The 16,301-nt window shown below is 40.0% G+C and overlaps 1 long non-coding RNA gene across 1 annotated transcript; it reads left to right on the forward strand.

Moving 5' to 3' along the window:
• Positions 1-4,142: 4,142 nt before the first annotated feature.
• On the forward strand, positions 4,143-5,030 carry LOC147637914 (uncharacterized). The gene is made up of 2 exons (XR_015266002.1): positions 4,143-4,280; positions 4,554-5,030. It is a non-coding gene; the product is annotated as an uncharacterized LOC147637914 (long non-coding RNA).
• Positions 5,031-16,301: the final 11,271 nt, after the last annotated feature.

Consider the following 16,301-nt stretch of genomic DNA (forward strand, 5'->3'; position numbering starts at 1 on the left):
TAGATGAAGAATCACCCTCTCTCACTTTGTTACAAATTATAAAAATAGAAATCATTTTTCTTTTGTGACATAAGGCGGCCGGATGTCACTATCTATTATCCTTCTTGCCTACTTTTGATGTGTCTCCTTGAATTATTTAATTAAACAATCCTTGACTTAGGGAATGAGATCTAACCCCACTTTGAGCCCACATAAAGGTCCTTCATATACATATGTTGAAAGTCTTCTTAGTTCACATAAGATTTCTAGGTTATGCGTCCTTTCTCACTCCTACACATGCTCTCCACACACCATCCAAAAGCTTGGCATGCGTTTACCATCTTATTTTAATAGAGTTACCAAGACATGTAGGCATAAGGCCCCCTTTTATTTCCACATCACTAGATTAAACAACCATATTAAAGTATTTATAAAGCATACTTGTAGTATTTAGAGTAGTTTACACACTTAGTTTATAGACTAAACAACCATACTAAAGAGTATTTATAGAGCATACTTGTGGTAAATTTATAGTAATGTCTATATCAATACATAAGATTAAAACCTTAGCAAATACAAAATAGTAAAAGCCATTTTTGATGTAGTCGCCATCGTGCTGTCATTCCATCGTGGGTGCAGAATTCTTCTTGAACAAGCTTTACTTTATTATCATTGCAAAACCACCAAAATATATACAAAAGTTAAAAAATAAAGTGATTAAATTTTGTTGTTACAATACTCTCCTATTATAACATACAAAGGTCGATCCATAGTGTGAACCTAACTACATGAGCAGCTAGTGCTTTAATTAACTCTACTACACCAAAGTGTCTATCACATGGCCTGGTGACATATCGCCCATAATCTTACCAACCCAAGCAACAGTGTAAGTGAGGAAGCTATCATCTAGGTAAGTCATCAATGTCTGCTGCACTAGTTGAGCTCAATATCTCAACGTAATGTCCATTAAGCTAAGTGAATTGGTCTCTCAATATTGACTACACTTTTACTATCCACATGTCTCTAGAATCGATTGCATCTTTACCACTAGAAATAGACAGTAGGATACAATCACTATGGTAGGAAGGGTGGTATGTTAACTACTCCACCCCTTGATGACATAGTAGGATACAATCACTATAGTAGGAAGGGTGGTATGTTAACTACTCCACCCCTTGGTGACATGAAATTGTCGTCACCACCATTAGGAAACGGTGGCATGTTAGCCACTCCACCCCTTGATGACATGAGGACATCATCGTGATGATTAGGAGAAGGGAGGTATGTTAACATGGTTTTTCTGCTGCCATATGCTACTTCACAATCTCGTAATGAAGGCCTATCTTTTTTAACATGGATCTGGACTTTATGAAATGACCTTTTACCCTGAGCTTAATGCCAAATAGTAGGGAAGTCACAAACTTTGTGTGTATACTTGCTTAATGCTAGAAATAGTGGCCAAGAACCTTTTTTATATTTTATTCACCATTTGTGAGCACTAGCCTTTTGTATATAAGCCAATTTTGACATCAAGCAATACACATTCATTCCATTATAATAGAATACTTGTGACCTCTCCCGCTTCTCTACTTTGTTACTTTCTTGTGTTTTGTTGCATAGCTTGATGGTTCCTAGAATATGATTGAGTGTAGGCTTCTAGAACCCTTTCATATGCTTGTCTACTATAGACCCACCATCACTTGTGAGTGAGAACCATCATGTAGTTTAGTGTGAACCCTACTATCAGCTTCTCAATTACCCACCTCTTGTGAGTTAGAACCACCATGAAGTCACCTTATCCTCACCTCCATCAAGGTGATCGAAGCTCTACCTTCACTCCCATAGCCATAGAAGCTCTCCAATGTGATGATGAAGAGAGGATGAAAAAGACTATCTAGCACACACACACGGGAAGCTGCTTCTTGTGGCTCTAGGTCAAAGTACCCAACCACACATGTTTTGGAAAAGGCAAGGTAAAAGCTCGACTAGTATCATATACTGCACTCTTTGTGGTTGTATTCCATCAATTCTTTTCAGTTTCAGCCTTGTGAACATAGTTTCTACAGAACCCAAAAACTTTGATTTCTCATAGTGTGTTGGTAGAGTCATTGAAGTAACATTAGCCTTGACATTGTTGGTTGAGACTGGGATGGTATGTGGTTATCTTTTAGCCTCTAACTTCCAATTACTAGACTCATATAAGCGAGCATTTATATTTTTTATCATTATCTCCTCATGTTTAAATTGGGTAATTTATGTGCATATTTTCTTCTTTGGATGTGGTAGCTTAGGCTCCCTCTTTGGACCCTGATTCTATGTCACCCATCATCACCATGGCATGCCCCTATCCCTACCACCAAAAGTTGATAGGGTAAAACGTTGAATGAAGCATTGCCAATGTCGGAGGCGATGTGAGAAGTTATCACGATTTACCAAATTATCGATGGGCAAGCCCACAATGACCATTTATCTTATAAAAGGTCATTCAAGCATTGCCAATGTTGGAGGATGCTTGCCAATGTTGGAGGCCATGTGAGAAGTTATCATGATTTACCATATTATCGACAGACAAGCCCCCAATGACCTTTTATCTTATAAATGTTTCCCTTCTAGAAGTCAAGATTTGGTGCACATATTAGCTCCATAATTACTACTATAATTATTTAAATAACAAGATCCTATCAAAGAAACTCACACTAATTTAATGAGCCATCCATAATTTCATAGTACAAAGGAGTTAATACTTACACATTCATGGATTTATCTTTGAGACAAGCATATGACTACTAGGAGGATGAAATAGCTATCCTATCACACAAATGGCACAAAGGCCATGTGATCCAACTTTGCATGCTCGATGTGACCACGAAGTAGATCATCTTTGAGCATTTGAACTAAGGAGGGGACATGTCAATTATGGGCAACAACGTGTAATAAAGCACGTGTGACGAGCATGTAAGCCTGCATGTGATACAACCACCGATCATGATTGGGGGGTGCAGAATGCCACACAAAGGCACCATGGCCCACTAACACTCGATGGAATGGCATAATGCCACACAAAAGGCACCATGGCCCACCAACGCTTGATGGAATGGCACAATACATGATATTGCATGGAATCATGATGGTGTAAATTATCATTGTAAGCAATGTATCCTTGCCCGAGCTTGCTCCTAAGGTTTAATGAGCTTTTGAATAGGGAGTTTAGTAGGGACCAATGAGTAGCTTGCAATTTTTAAGGTAAATAAAAAATACGGCTTAACTTATCTATGCAAAAGTACAACCTCGAGTTCAAACAATAAAAAATTCCAAGGCTTATCATGCTTTTGAATGAATCAAACATTTGAATGTAGTATTGCCACTTGGATTAGGATACGTTTGAGATTATGATAATGTGCCTCGAACTTTATTGTAGACTAACAAGAAACCAAAAAATAGAAGTTTATTACTTTTGTCAATGAGGAACCAAAAAATAGAAGTTTATTACTTTTGTCAATGAGGCGTACTATGTAGTCTATAGGAATAATTATTTAAACATTGATTTTTTACTTCACACATTAAGGTCTTGAGGGCTTCTCAAACCAAGACAATGTCAATTTAGTGATTTGTCTCTAACTATTTTCTTATATGAGCAAGAAATTCGTGGACAAAAACCACTTCTTTGGTATTTGAGTTCAACAAGATCATTGTCGTGGTATATTAATAATTAGGTTATATTATGTACATGAACTTGTTGGTTTCATATGTATGTTTGATGGGCAAACAAATGTGCACACACTCTCTCTCTCTCTCTCTCTCTCTTTCTCTCTCTCACACACACACCTCTTTCTCTCTCTCTCTCTCTCTCTCTCTCTCTCTCTCACACACACACACACACACACACACATACACGCACACACACACACAACGTGGGCCACATGATAGAGAAATTCTCTCATGTTTTCGTTTTTTAGTGATCATTAGTTATTACTTATGTAGCTCCTATAAGTGATTAATTAACTTAATTGTGATTGTCGATATGATTCATAGATTAGCCCCTCTCTCTCTCTCTCTCTCCCCTTCACAAGAAGTCGGAGAAAACGACAAAACGGAACGTGAGCCGGAGAACAATGTGTTACCATATCCGCTTATCCATTCAGCACAATAAGTACAACGAGGTCCATCGAATCGTCTTCCTCTTCTGATCAGAGGGGTTTTATTGAACCTAACGGCACGGCTCTGATCAGCCATGCAGATTTCCGATGGCTTCTGAACACCCTTCGCACCTAGGGAGCTGTGGCAACTCCATTGATCTAGGGGTAAGCTCAAACCTGCTCTTTTGTTTCACTGATCAGGAGTAAGCCCTCATTGATGATGATTAGTAATTGCACCCCCTCCTCTGCTTTGAAAAGCAAACGATTGCGTGCATTTCAAGGCATCCACATGTAAGGATCGCTTTGAACATGCCTATGTAGGTCTATGAGGATAAGGCACTTACATTTATGGGTTCCATTGAATTTCTTACATTTGGGCTTTTCTCGTTCTAATGTGTGTGGTGTTCTCTCACAAGATCAAGTGGTGTGTGTGTGTAGGATGTTCCCAAGATGGTGCCAACGCAATGAGCATGCTTATGTATACATCCTTGCCCAAAGCAAGAACCTTGTCACACAAGATGAAAGGAAACTTCACAATGTCTTCTTTGACCAAGATGAGGCCTTTACTCTACCTATGGGTATGAATTCTAGTACATGAACAAAGCATATGTAATAAGCTCTCTCTCCACTTCAAAACGTATGTAATAAGCTCTCTCTCCACTTTTTCAACTCGTCCCATCAAGCCCCTCAGCAAGGACCTACACATCTTTATAGCTCCTCCAATACCTGTGCTGCCCTTTCTATTATCAAAGTGACGAGGGGCTATGTGCATGCAGTTGTGGCACAATAGCAATCTTGAGTTTCTCTTTTAGAATTACCTATTTTCATATCTTGAAAAGTTTTCCCACAAATATCTCTTGTTTCAATGTATCCAACAAAAAAGATTTAATTATGAAAAGCTCACAAGTTAGATTTGTAGACTCGCACACCAATGCTATGGTCTCACTATAAAATTCTCATCGAGTTAGAGGTATAAATGATGCATGGGGTGTTGAAGATGGCCAATATAATAGATTATCATGTGCTACACAACAACCAACATGGCATCCACACTTGCTCACCAAACCTAACATTACTACTAGACTTAGGAATGGGACTGGGAGTTTTTTAACCAAAAAAAGGTGGAATTCTCTTGCTTGATTCAATGTAGGCCTAAAATTAGAACACACACACACACACACACACACACACACACACACACATAGAATTGATACTAATTACAATCAAGCAATATATCCATACAACTTTCAGATCCAATGCATAAGAATAAGGTTATAATTAAACATGTTTATCCTTGTGCCACAAAGTGTGAGATAGGTGCTTCAATTGATGTGCCCACTTGGTGGGCTACAATCTTAGTAAAAAATTCAACCAAACCTTATGATGGTGCCCAAATACAACTTTGTAAATTTTGCTAAAGATAAAATATAGAGAGAATCGATTCTTGTCTATGTAGGATTGTGGCATCAATTGTAGAAATACAAGCACAACATAGCCCTCAATAGTGGCAAAGTTAAGCCACCCTAGCATGCTACTAATTTGATTAGGTTTATGAATAAATAAAACTGGAATATTTTAAATAAATATAATCATGCATACATTTCTTAAACAGATTTATCTATTTATTAATTCATTGCTATACTAATATCATGGTGGCCAATTATAACAATTGTAGCTATAAAAAAATTTATTGATATAAACTAGATCGATTGTAGCATAAAAATATATATATGAAATATATATTACATGATATTGCATGGAATCATGATGGTGTAAATTATCATTGTAAGCAATGTATCCTTGCTCCGAGCTTGCTCCTAAGGTTTAATGAGCTTTTGAATAGGGAGTTTAGTAGGGACCAATGAGTAGCCTACAATTTTTAAGGTAAATAAAAAATAAGGCTTAACCAATCTACGCAAAAGTACAACCTCGAGTTCAAACAATAAAAAATTCCAAGGCTTATCATGCTTTTGAATGAATCAAACATTTGAATGTAGTATTGCCACTTGGATTATGATACTTTTGAGAATATGATAATGTGCCTCGAACTTTATTGTAGACTAACAAGAAACCAAAAAATAGAAGTTTATTACTTTTGTCAATGAGGCGTACTATGTAGTCTATAGAAATAATTATTTAAAGTTTTCCTTTTCATGTTCAGAATGTTAACTACAAAGTTGTGATAAATTGATGTCAAATTAATCACATCCATGCAAGGTTGCTAGAATGGGGCATGCCATAATATGATGGGTCTTATCCATGTGTTTGAAGGGTATGCCAAATTAAATATGAGAATGCCAATAAAGCATGTACATATGCAATGTAAATACTCTTAACCAACAAGATTGACATTTATGAATTGAGGAGAACCTCAACACATCAAAACAAAAATAATAAAAGCACCATTAGAATGTAAATCTTCATGTCTTATGTGTATGGACCATAATAGAAGCATAGTATGGACAATAAAAGCCTACATTGTTTCTCATAAGCCTCCTACTCTGCTCCTATATACTCATCCATAAATGTCTATCCCTCAAATGTTGTGTAAGTTGCAAAAGTTTCATTAATCACCTCCATGCAATGTTTCTAGAATGGGGCATTCCATAAACCATGTGATTCAAAAGTTTCATATATCACATCCATGCAATGTTTCTAGAATGGAGCATTCCATAAACCATGTGAGTCAAAAGTGGCGATAAATGTGAGAACTCAACTCAACCATTTATTGCCACTTAAATATGAGAACTCAACTAAACCATGTACATATGCAATGTAAAGGTTCTTAACCAACAAGGTTGTCATTTACGAGGAGCACTCAACACATCGAGACAAAAACAATAGGAGCAACATTAGAGTGTACATATGATGTAAGAGTGTTAATAAACAAATAAGTCCACATTGTTCATAAGCCTCCTATCCCCCTCCTACATACTTATACATAATTGTCTATCACCCAAAAGTCACATAAGTTGGAGAAATATCATAAATGTCACCATCACCCAAAACATGCCAACAAAATCCATGGTAGAAGTACACAAAATGTTCTCGAATGCCCAAAACTAATTCCATCAAACTAAGACTATTCCTATCTTGCAATATCATCAATGAATATGCATTTGGGCCTTGGTCTCTTTGGGACACTTGATAAGTCATAGAGTGCATCACTCACCATATGCTTTGCCATAGTCTCTCCATGATAAGGCAATTCACTATGGATTGATATATAACCCTTTAGTATTCAAATGTGATTTCAAAAGTAGCAATAAATGAGAAAGATACTTATACATACTAATCTTAAGGGACATTTCCCATAATCAAGGTGTCCTCATCCTCAGACGCATATTCAACTCCAACCATGCCTACACTAGGATCAATGTGATAGTAGTCATCCACATATGGGGTAAAGAGGGTCTCACATATCTCCCCATCACTTTCAATGACCATGCAAGCACGTCCACTATGTATTGTTACCTTTATGACTGGTCATGTTCCCCCTCCAAGCTCAAGAGAGCATCTTGTGCTAGGGCCCAAATCTCTCATGAAGAGAAACATGTGAGAAGCACTCTTCTCAAGTGAACCACACCAACCAAGAATCTTGCCTTCACATATAGCCCTACAAGACGAAGGTAAGTAATGAGCCACAATCTCTTATGCAAGATCTTCTTGAAGACTATTTCCAACCTGTGCATGCAACAATAAAGTGCAAGGAGGTCTCATTGGCAAGCCATATGAGGAGTAATTAGTACTTACTATTCAAACACCTACATATGTTTCTAGTTTTTACTTCAACTCTTGATCTTACCTTCTCAGTAGACTCCATGTTTAATAGAGGCTTCTTCCCAATATTTTATAGGACTAGCAGATGGAAAACCCTTAACTATTCAAAAGCAAACAACACACTATGACATGTAATACACGTTGAAGGTCACAAATATGATATGTATGAATAAGAACCTTGGCCACTATGCAAAGCTTATACCTTCAAGGAGATACCATATTTTGACTCACTATTGCGTAAGGTTTTAGACTCAATGTAGTCATACACCCAAATCTTCCCAAATTCTTGAGAAGCTCTTTTTTCCATGTTGGTGAAGCTAGAGAGGGGCAAATGAACCATCTCCACATGGCCAATTTTCTTTCGAGAAAGTTTGGAATCACCAAATTATGTGGAATCTAGACCAAAAGATAAAAATTGCATGGGAAAAGGGTCCACAAGGGAGCACATATATATGGTTCTTCTTAAATTATATATATTATAAAATATAGAAAGAAGAATATCTTTAATTGAATGACGTCGTTCCCTAGGCCGACCACTTTTTGATGTTGCATCTTTTCTTTTAGCGTCTTCTCTCTCCTTAAGTATTATTAGTTCTTCCTCCATCTTCTTGCATTGATCCTCATTCTATTTACTAGAAGAACCAAAGTCAAATTTGCACTCTCCCTTCAAGTGTCATAGGATAGGTCTCCTTCTCTTCCTCCAAGCATGTACCCTTTTTCATATCTAACCACCATGGAGAATGTTTGCTTTCCCAATAATCTGTGAGTGGATTGCGAATGTCAGGCAAACATTAAATTTTCTTGATGGCCTATCAAGTTGAAGAAGAAACCTACCATAGCAAAGCAACACAATTCATGAATTTTTAATCTTTATCATGACCTACAAGATTAATATAAGTACTTCAATGCCATGCATGTATACCAATCTATACACTAAACAACATGAAGTGTTTTTCATTTCAATGTGCTTTGCTACTAGAGTAGCCATCGACATCTCCTTTTCAAAAGCATAAAAGGGAATGTCGGCTCAGCAAGAAGCTCCAATTTCTCTCGCAACATTAGACTCTATTACTTGCTTAAGAACTCTAGAAGCATCCTCTATAAGTTGGTACATCCACACTTCTTTTGCTTACCATGTAATGTGGTGATGATCACAATAGGCATCCCATAACTAGGTCTCAACTTTTGTTCCAAGTAGTGAAAGCAACTTCTATTCCAAGTAGTGAAAGCATGGACAATTTGAATGTCATAGAGTAAGATGAAATAGAGTATATCTTCTCAATGGTGATCTTAAAATTATCATCCTTAAAAGGGATTTTCCATACGGTTTGAAACCACTCTTTCTCATTTACAAGATTCACAATAGAAAAAATATGAATGAACATGTAGTTTTTCTCACTAAGAAGCCAAAACCAAAATGGAAAATAGGATGAAGTTTATAGTTTCCCATTTGCAAGATTCTCAATAGACAAAATATGAAAACACATGTAGTTTTTCTCACTAAGAAGCCAACACCAATGGAACAAGGAGAAAATTGGATGAAGTTTGTTGTTGTTAGGCTTAACATCTTTCTATTGTACATCTTGGCCATCAATTTACATGCTTGCTTGATCATCTTGCTCATCCTTGGATAGTTTTGAAGGATTTTTCTTACATAAATGCTCATGTCATCTTTTCATTTACCCTAATACATTGAAAGCAAATACAATCAAATATATGATTAATGAAAATCATTAAGTACACATTGAAGCAAATACAATTAAATATATGATTAATTAAAATCATTAGGTACACTTTAAGAAACCAAATCAAGAATTAACTACACACTACATAGACCATTTGACCGCCGCCGAGAAATGATTATGTGAGAGGATGCCACACTCTTTATCATTACTTGGCTCTGCTACTCTCACCCTTTCAATTGACTTTTTCTCAGCTTTTGTGAAGCTTTATGTGAACTATGATTCATCACAAGAGCTCAATGTACTTGTGTGGCACAAATAATGTTCAAGATTGGTGATGATAATAGCATCTTCATTTAACCTAAATGAACACACCCTCATCTATGCCAATAATTAAATTAGCATTAAAATAGGGTCAAGAAACTCCATCCATCTCCTAATTTATATGTGGGTGAAAAAGAACACAACGTCTACACTCACAACAAGGATTATGGTTAGTTTTTCATCCTTAGGTTCTATGTGCTAGTTATTCACTTAAGGGTTTTGTATCTTAGGGACTTTGTGAGAATGTGTAAGAGGGTGCATTAGAGTGTATTTGATGAAGAGAAGGCCTCCAAGTAAGCTTCAACTCTACAAGTTTTTTTGAAGGGTCCCAAGGTAGCACAAGACTCTAAAAATTTCTCTAAATGATAAGTATGACGACGAGCTTAGCACCTACCCTATGGAGTTCTACCAAACATCGAGTGAGATTTTTTGAGCAAGCCCAAAAACGGAGTGAAACCTGTCAAAAAATCCCAAAATACTAAAATAAAAAGTTACAGTGTTACCTAAGTATGAAGTCTAAATTGAAAATATCTAAAATAAAAAGTTACAATATACTAATTAGTGTCTTTGTCCATGAATGCACTATACATAAAAAAACCTTATGTGTTGATTCCCAAAATACTAACAATCAACCAAGCTACCAAGGTTACTGATCCCCACGTAACAAATTTGAAACACAAATATAAAAGCTAATATGAAAAACTAAGATGAGTATGCTTGGTCTTGCACTTGGCCCTTTATCTAAGCAACCTATGTTTGAGATCTCTCTTTCTATTATTTGCCCTCTTGCAATCCTTGGCAAAATGCTCGCATTTGAACCTCCACATCAATTGAGCATCCCAACATCTCAAACTCCTAGAAATCAAGTGTCTCTTGTCTCCTATCCCATAGAATGCAGGCTTTTCTAGTGTCCCTCCCCTCATGGAGAACCCTCCCTAGTGCACTATAAATATCCATGACCTACTTTCAAAATACATAAGGAAGCTCTTGGAATTCCACCCAATCTAGGCACTTATATTGAAAGACCTCCTTTGGTTCAAAGGAAGGTGACCATGGGATAGCATAAACAACATTTCCTTTAAAGGTTGCAAATGTATTGAGGATAAGTTCTCTCTATTGCTCATTGTCAACCATTGAAAGAAACCCTTTCTAGCAAAGTGGAATCTAGCCCGTCTGGCCTTGTCCCTATACACCTCTCAGAACTACCTATAGGGTTACTTTTCTAAGGGAGGCTTCCCCATGAAGTATAGATGCACTCCATAGGTGAGAGCCCTATGGAAGTCATACATGGCTCTACCCATGGACATCTCTCTTCCTATCTTATCCACCCTCTTGCCTTCTGAGACCTTTGCTACCATTCTTTTCAACTCACAAACCATACATTCTTGCTAGCATTCTTACCATTAAAGGCCAATTATATGTCAAGTAACCAGTTGAGCATGGATTTTCCATGATAAATAGCATACACCTTAGCCAAAACAAAATGGGAGCCAGGCATTTGGAACTATTTTACCATAATCTTTCTTATGACATTATGACAACTCAGAGCCATAACTTAGATCACATAAATCTGGTATCCTATGCTTGCACCATCAACCGACCTCTTCAAATTATAAGTAGAAGAAAAGAGTAATTCAAAATTACACCCACAAAAGTGTTGCATTCATCACTGAAGCTCATGCGAAAGCTCATGAATCTCCTCAAAAGCCAAATCAAATTCCCCTATTGTCTGCCACATTATTCCCATATTGGGAGAAAAGATCATACTTAGGGTTTGGTCGTGTGGGCACTCTAACTAGTGATTTAGCCCTTAGAATCGGTCAACCCATAGGTGACTAGTGTGCATGCGATTGACACGATACTTAAGTCCTCAAAGGCCACTTCAACTAGCATAGAGCTAGGGTGACGTAACATTAACTCGTTGAGATGCCAATGAAGCTTTGTACAAGTTCTTATGGAAGCCATCGATTTCTCAGCTTGTGGTTGAATGAGAAACTTGATCATGCACGCATCTCAGATCATAGAGAGATCAGGGCATACTACCGAAGAATTAAGCTCCCCCCAAAGTAGCATGATGATGATCGACCATAGCTAGAGAAAATGGACACGCCACTAAAAATACATGTACATATTCCAGACTCACAGAGGCATCAACTTTTGTTCAAGGAACCATACTCCAATCATAATTTTCAGCAACTCGAGCAAGAAAAAAAATCACGATAACCTTCATGATCAAAGTTATAGGTTAAGGGTAGGAAAAAAAACAGTCTATGGGAGGCCGCGCACCGGTTTTGTTTTTCCTATGATGCAAGCACGATGCGAGATGGGGCACACCACGCACTACTCTTGGCCATCCAGTATAAACACATGTCAGCCTATTATAAATGCCCACTGTTGAAAATTTCGGACACGGAATCACCTGCCTCTATAGCTGTCCATCCAATAAATAGCCTTGGAAAACACCACGAACCTGGGGCACCACTAGCACACTGGCTGGAACACTTCTCACACAATTCACCACACCACCCACACCAGAAAAACAGCCAAAACAGGGGCACCATAATCAAAGTAAACACCTAGCAAACACATACACTTCCACTGTGTGCATGACGAGGTAATCGAAGGTTGGCACAAAGTGTGCTGTGAGAGTGTAAACCCGTGGACTACACCACCAAACACATCAATCATGCCTTCTCTTGCAAATCAACACACACAGGATACCAACACACAACCATAACCAAATACATTACCAGTATCATTCATCCTTGAATTCCCAGTCAACACTTTATACAAGCTTCAGTCACAACACACATAAGCTTTTGCTTCACACCATCTTACATGCATAACTCCTTCCAAAAAACACATCTCTGCTCGCTACTACGAGCTGTACCCCAACATTTCAACTGATCCCTCTCTTACCTCCTCTCAGAACATCATCACCTCAGCCCTCGAGCTGCCCTCAGACACCAGCGACGACAGCAAACTAATTGCCATCGTCTTCACCTCTCTTTCTTCACTTTTGTTGCAGTGGACGCCACCACTTTCTTCCTCTCTATTTACAGACAGCGTGCTCTCCTTCTTGGCTTGCAGTTGCCGCCAGCCTTCGCTATCCCAGGCAGCCACCCTCCATAACAAGGTCCTCTTTCTTGTCTACCCGCTGCAGGCGGCTCCTTCCAAGTCGACACCACCAACTCCTCTCTTACTTGCCCACAGTCTGCGGCTTTTTCTCTGGTTCGCTATTCTCTCTGCCTGCAATCCGCCCACGTCAAAGCAAGCCCTTCAACTGGCAACCCTCTACTCCTGTGTGCTACCAGCCGCCACCACCCCGCTTCTCTATCTCTTTGTTGCCTTCCACTGAGAACTGGCGGCCCCTCAGCAATGAACTCTTCCTTTTTGCTACGTTGCCATCGGCGTACCTCTTCACTTTTATTGCCCACTCCAGTTGACGACCTCGCCCTCTTCTCTGCTGCAGAGCTGGCGCTACCACCACTCCCTTTACGCTATCGACGTGTTTCCCTCCCCTTCACTGCTTCACTGCAGTCCATGCACCAGCCTCCTCACTATCAGCCGTCACACCAAACAGCTACACGTCTAACCTTCTTGCTACAAGAGGCGGCTCCCCAGCCTCCTTTTTTTGCCCACAGCCGACCTTTTTCTGGAAGAACCCACGACCTGGCCCCATTTGGCATCTTCCCTTCTCGAATCCCCTACACCACCTTTTTCTTTGTCACGCACACGCCCATCATCACCTTCCTTTTCTGGACCTTAAAGATCTAGCTCATGCACACATTTTAATTGGCATCCCAACAATTAATTGCCCACATGTTCTTGCACTCATTTGAATACAATCTGGTGCCCATTTTATTTTTGGGATGCACACACATACAGAGCAACTGAACGATTGATACCATCTCCAGCAGACCACGCTCTAGACAAGCCTGTACTAGCATACTACCAAACCATCCACTCTGTACATCTGCCAGGGCATTCAAGGCAAAGCCTTTTTACATGCCATGCATCCCATATGTACACAATCCCAAAACACTTCACAAAATTTTGCCTGACACCCACCACTAGTTCTACTACTTAACAATGTTTATCTACTCGAGTTGCATCGCCTCCTTGTCGTCGTGAAGATGACAAAGACGGCCACTTTACTTTCAATCTTGGAGAGAACTTAACGGGCCAGGATGTGCTCTTGTTGAGTCGTGGGCTGAGGTGATTAGGGAAAAACAATTGCCTGTGGGAGGCCGTGCCGATGCCGCCTCCCACATGCAATTTTTTTTTCCTCCCGACAATTTTTTTTCCTTTGATCATGAAAATTTTTTTTGCCTAAAAATACCTTCTCCCCCATAAATATTTATATAAAAAAATTACCCTAAACAGGCGTGTAGATGCGTAGAGCTATTTTTTTTGTTAGGATGCAAACACTCACTCTTTTTCTATATCTCATAAGAGTGTGGACACATCAACATGATGTGGGGGAGAGAGAGAGAGAGAGAGAGAGAGAGAGAGAGAGAGAGAGAGAGAGAGAGAGAGAGAGAGAGAGAGAGAGAGAGAGATCATTGTAGCTCTGGTAATTGAGAGAGAATTACCTGTGTGAGAGAGAGGAAGAGATAGAGATTGTAGCTCTCAAAGAGAGCGAGAGAGCTTCTGTTGTCACATACACATACAAATAGAGAGAGAGAGAGAGAGAGAGAGAGAGAGAGAGAGAGAGAGAGAGAGCTCATATCTATATATTCTAAGAAATGGATAGCTTATATAAAATAATTCAACCACACACACACACACACACTCATAGGCAAACAACTATCACAGGACACATCTTGAGGTCTAGTATCACTCTCTGCCTAAAATGTAAAATCTCTTGAGGTGCCCTCTCCCCACCCGGAACACAGAAACTCTCCCTGTTTCTCTCTTTCTCTGATCTACATAGAAAATTATAGTGTGGGAAACTTGCTTCTTTTACTCTCTCTATAGATAACTATTTGTGTGTGTGTGTGTGTGTGTGTGTGTGTGTGTGTGTGAAAGAGAGAGAGAGAGAGAGAGAGAGTCATCACCTTGTGGAGAGCGATGATTCTTCGCTCTCAGGCTATACAACACACACACACACATACGACCTACAGTTTATAAACAGAGTGAGGTTTAGTGAAGCATTATTTTATGAGCAAATCGTCAAGTGTTTCTCTTTCATGTGTATGCCCTTATCTTGCTCTCTCTTTTTCCTTTTCATCGCATTGCCAATTTCCTTAACAAGTAGCGGTTGAGGTCTTATGAGGCAACCATATAGAAAAGATCAATGTGATTCTAGAAAGAAGACCATATTGATATTCAATATGTTTGCATGGTTACATGAGAGAAATTGTTAATAATCCTGTCACGTAGGCTGTAATGCCTATGATCGACGGCAGACCGGATGGCCATGTCCGGGGTTCAGTGGGAGAGGACGCCCATGCGGAGTCATGGGCGGCCAGGCTAGTGTGGACGGTAGGCCACACACTATATAGCCTGGGGGATGAGGGGCAATCCTCATTCTTTCTCTATGGCTGGGTGGTGAGCCAGAGGCCGTCCCCTCTCGTGGTAACGCCCGTAGTGGCGTTACGGATATCTAACACTGGTATCAAAGCGTGGTTCGAAGGGATCGTGAGAGTCCATGCGCGAACGGGGGTCGATGGTTTTCATCCACAATCTCCTCACCCTTATCTCCACAAGGGAATGTGTGGAGGAAGGGGGGCCAAGATTTTTTTGAAGGGAAGAATTCTTTCTCTCTCTCTCTCACTCTCTCTCCCCGACACACACAGCGTCGCAGGTAAGAAAATTTTTGGTTGTTTTCTTTTGTTTTTTGCATTGAATGGCTGCGAAATGCTCTCCATTGAATGGCTGCGAAAAGATTGAAACCTGTGTAGAGGTGGGGGGGGCGCAGACCAACCCCACGAAATAAAAAAACGAAATGCTCTCCGTTGAATGGCTGCGAAAAGGTTAACCTGTGTGGGTAGGGGGGGCGCAGACCAACCCCACGAAACCTGCGTGTGTGGGGGTGGGGCGGCGAAAACCCCACGAGAGAAGGTTTTCAGTGTTGAAGCTTGTGTGTGTGTGTGTGGGGCAAAGCACATTCCCCACGACCTGTGTAGAGAGCTGGGGAGGAGCCAACCACACGTCAACCCCAAAGCCCACGTGTGTAGAGGGGGGGGAGGCGCAGGAGACCACAGCGACAATGTGAGGCGCAGGATACCCAACTGACTTTTCGCCGTCGTACAGCCTTGCGGAGAGAAGGAGGCGGCCAGGGCCACGACCAGCCGGTGGAGGCCAGCCAGCCAGGCCGGCAAGCGGCGGCGGCGGCCAACCAGCCAGGCCAGCCCTGGGCGGCCAGCAGGCGGCGGCGCCAGCCAGCCATGGGCGG

Source organism: Cibotium barometz, chromosome 6, assembly GCF_041138505.1.
Source record: "Cibotium barometz isolate CiBa-2024 chromosome 6, ASM4113850v1, whole genome shotgun sequence".
Classification (NCBI taxonomy): Eukaryota; Viridiplantae; Streptophyta; class Polypodiopsida; order Cyatheales; family Cibotiaceae; genus Cibotium; species Cibotium barometz.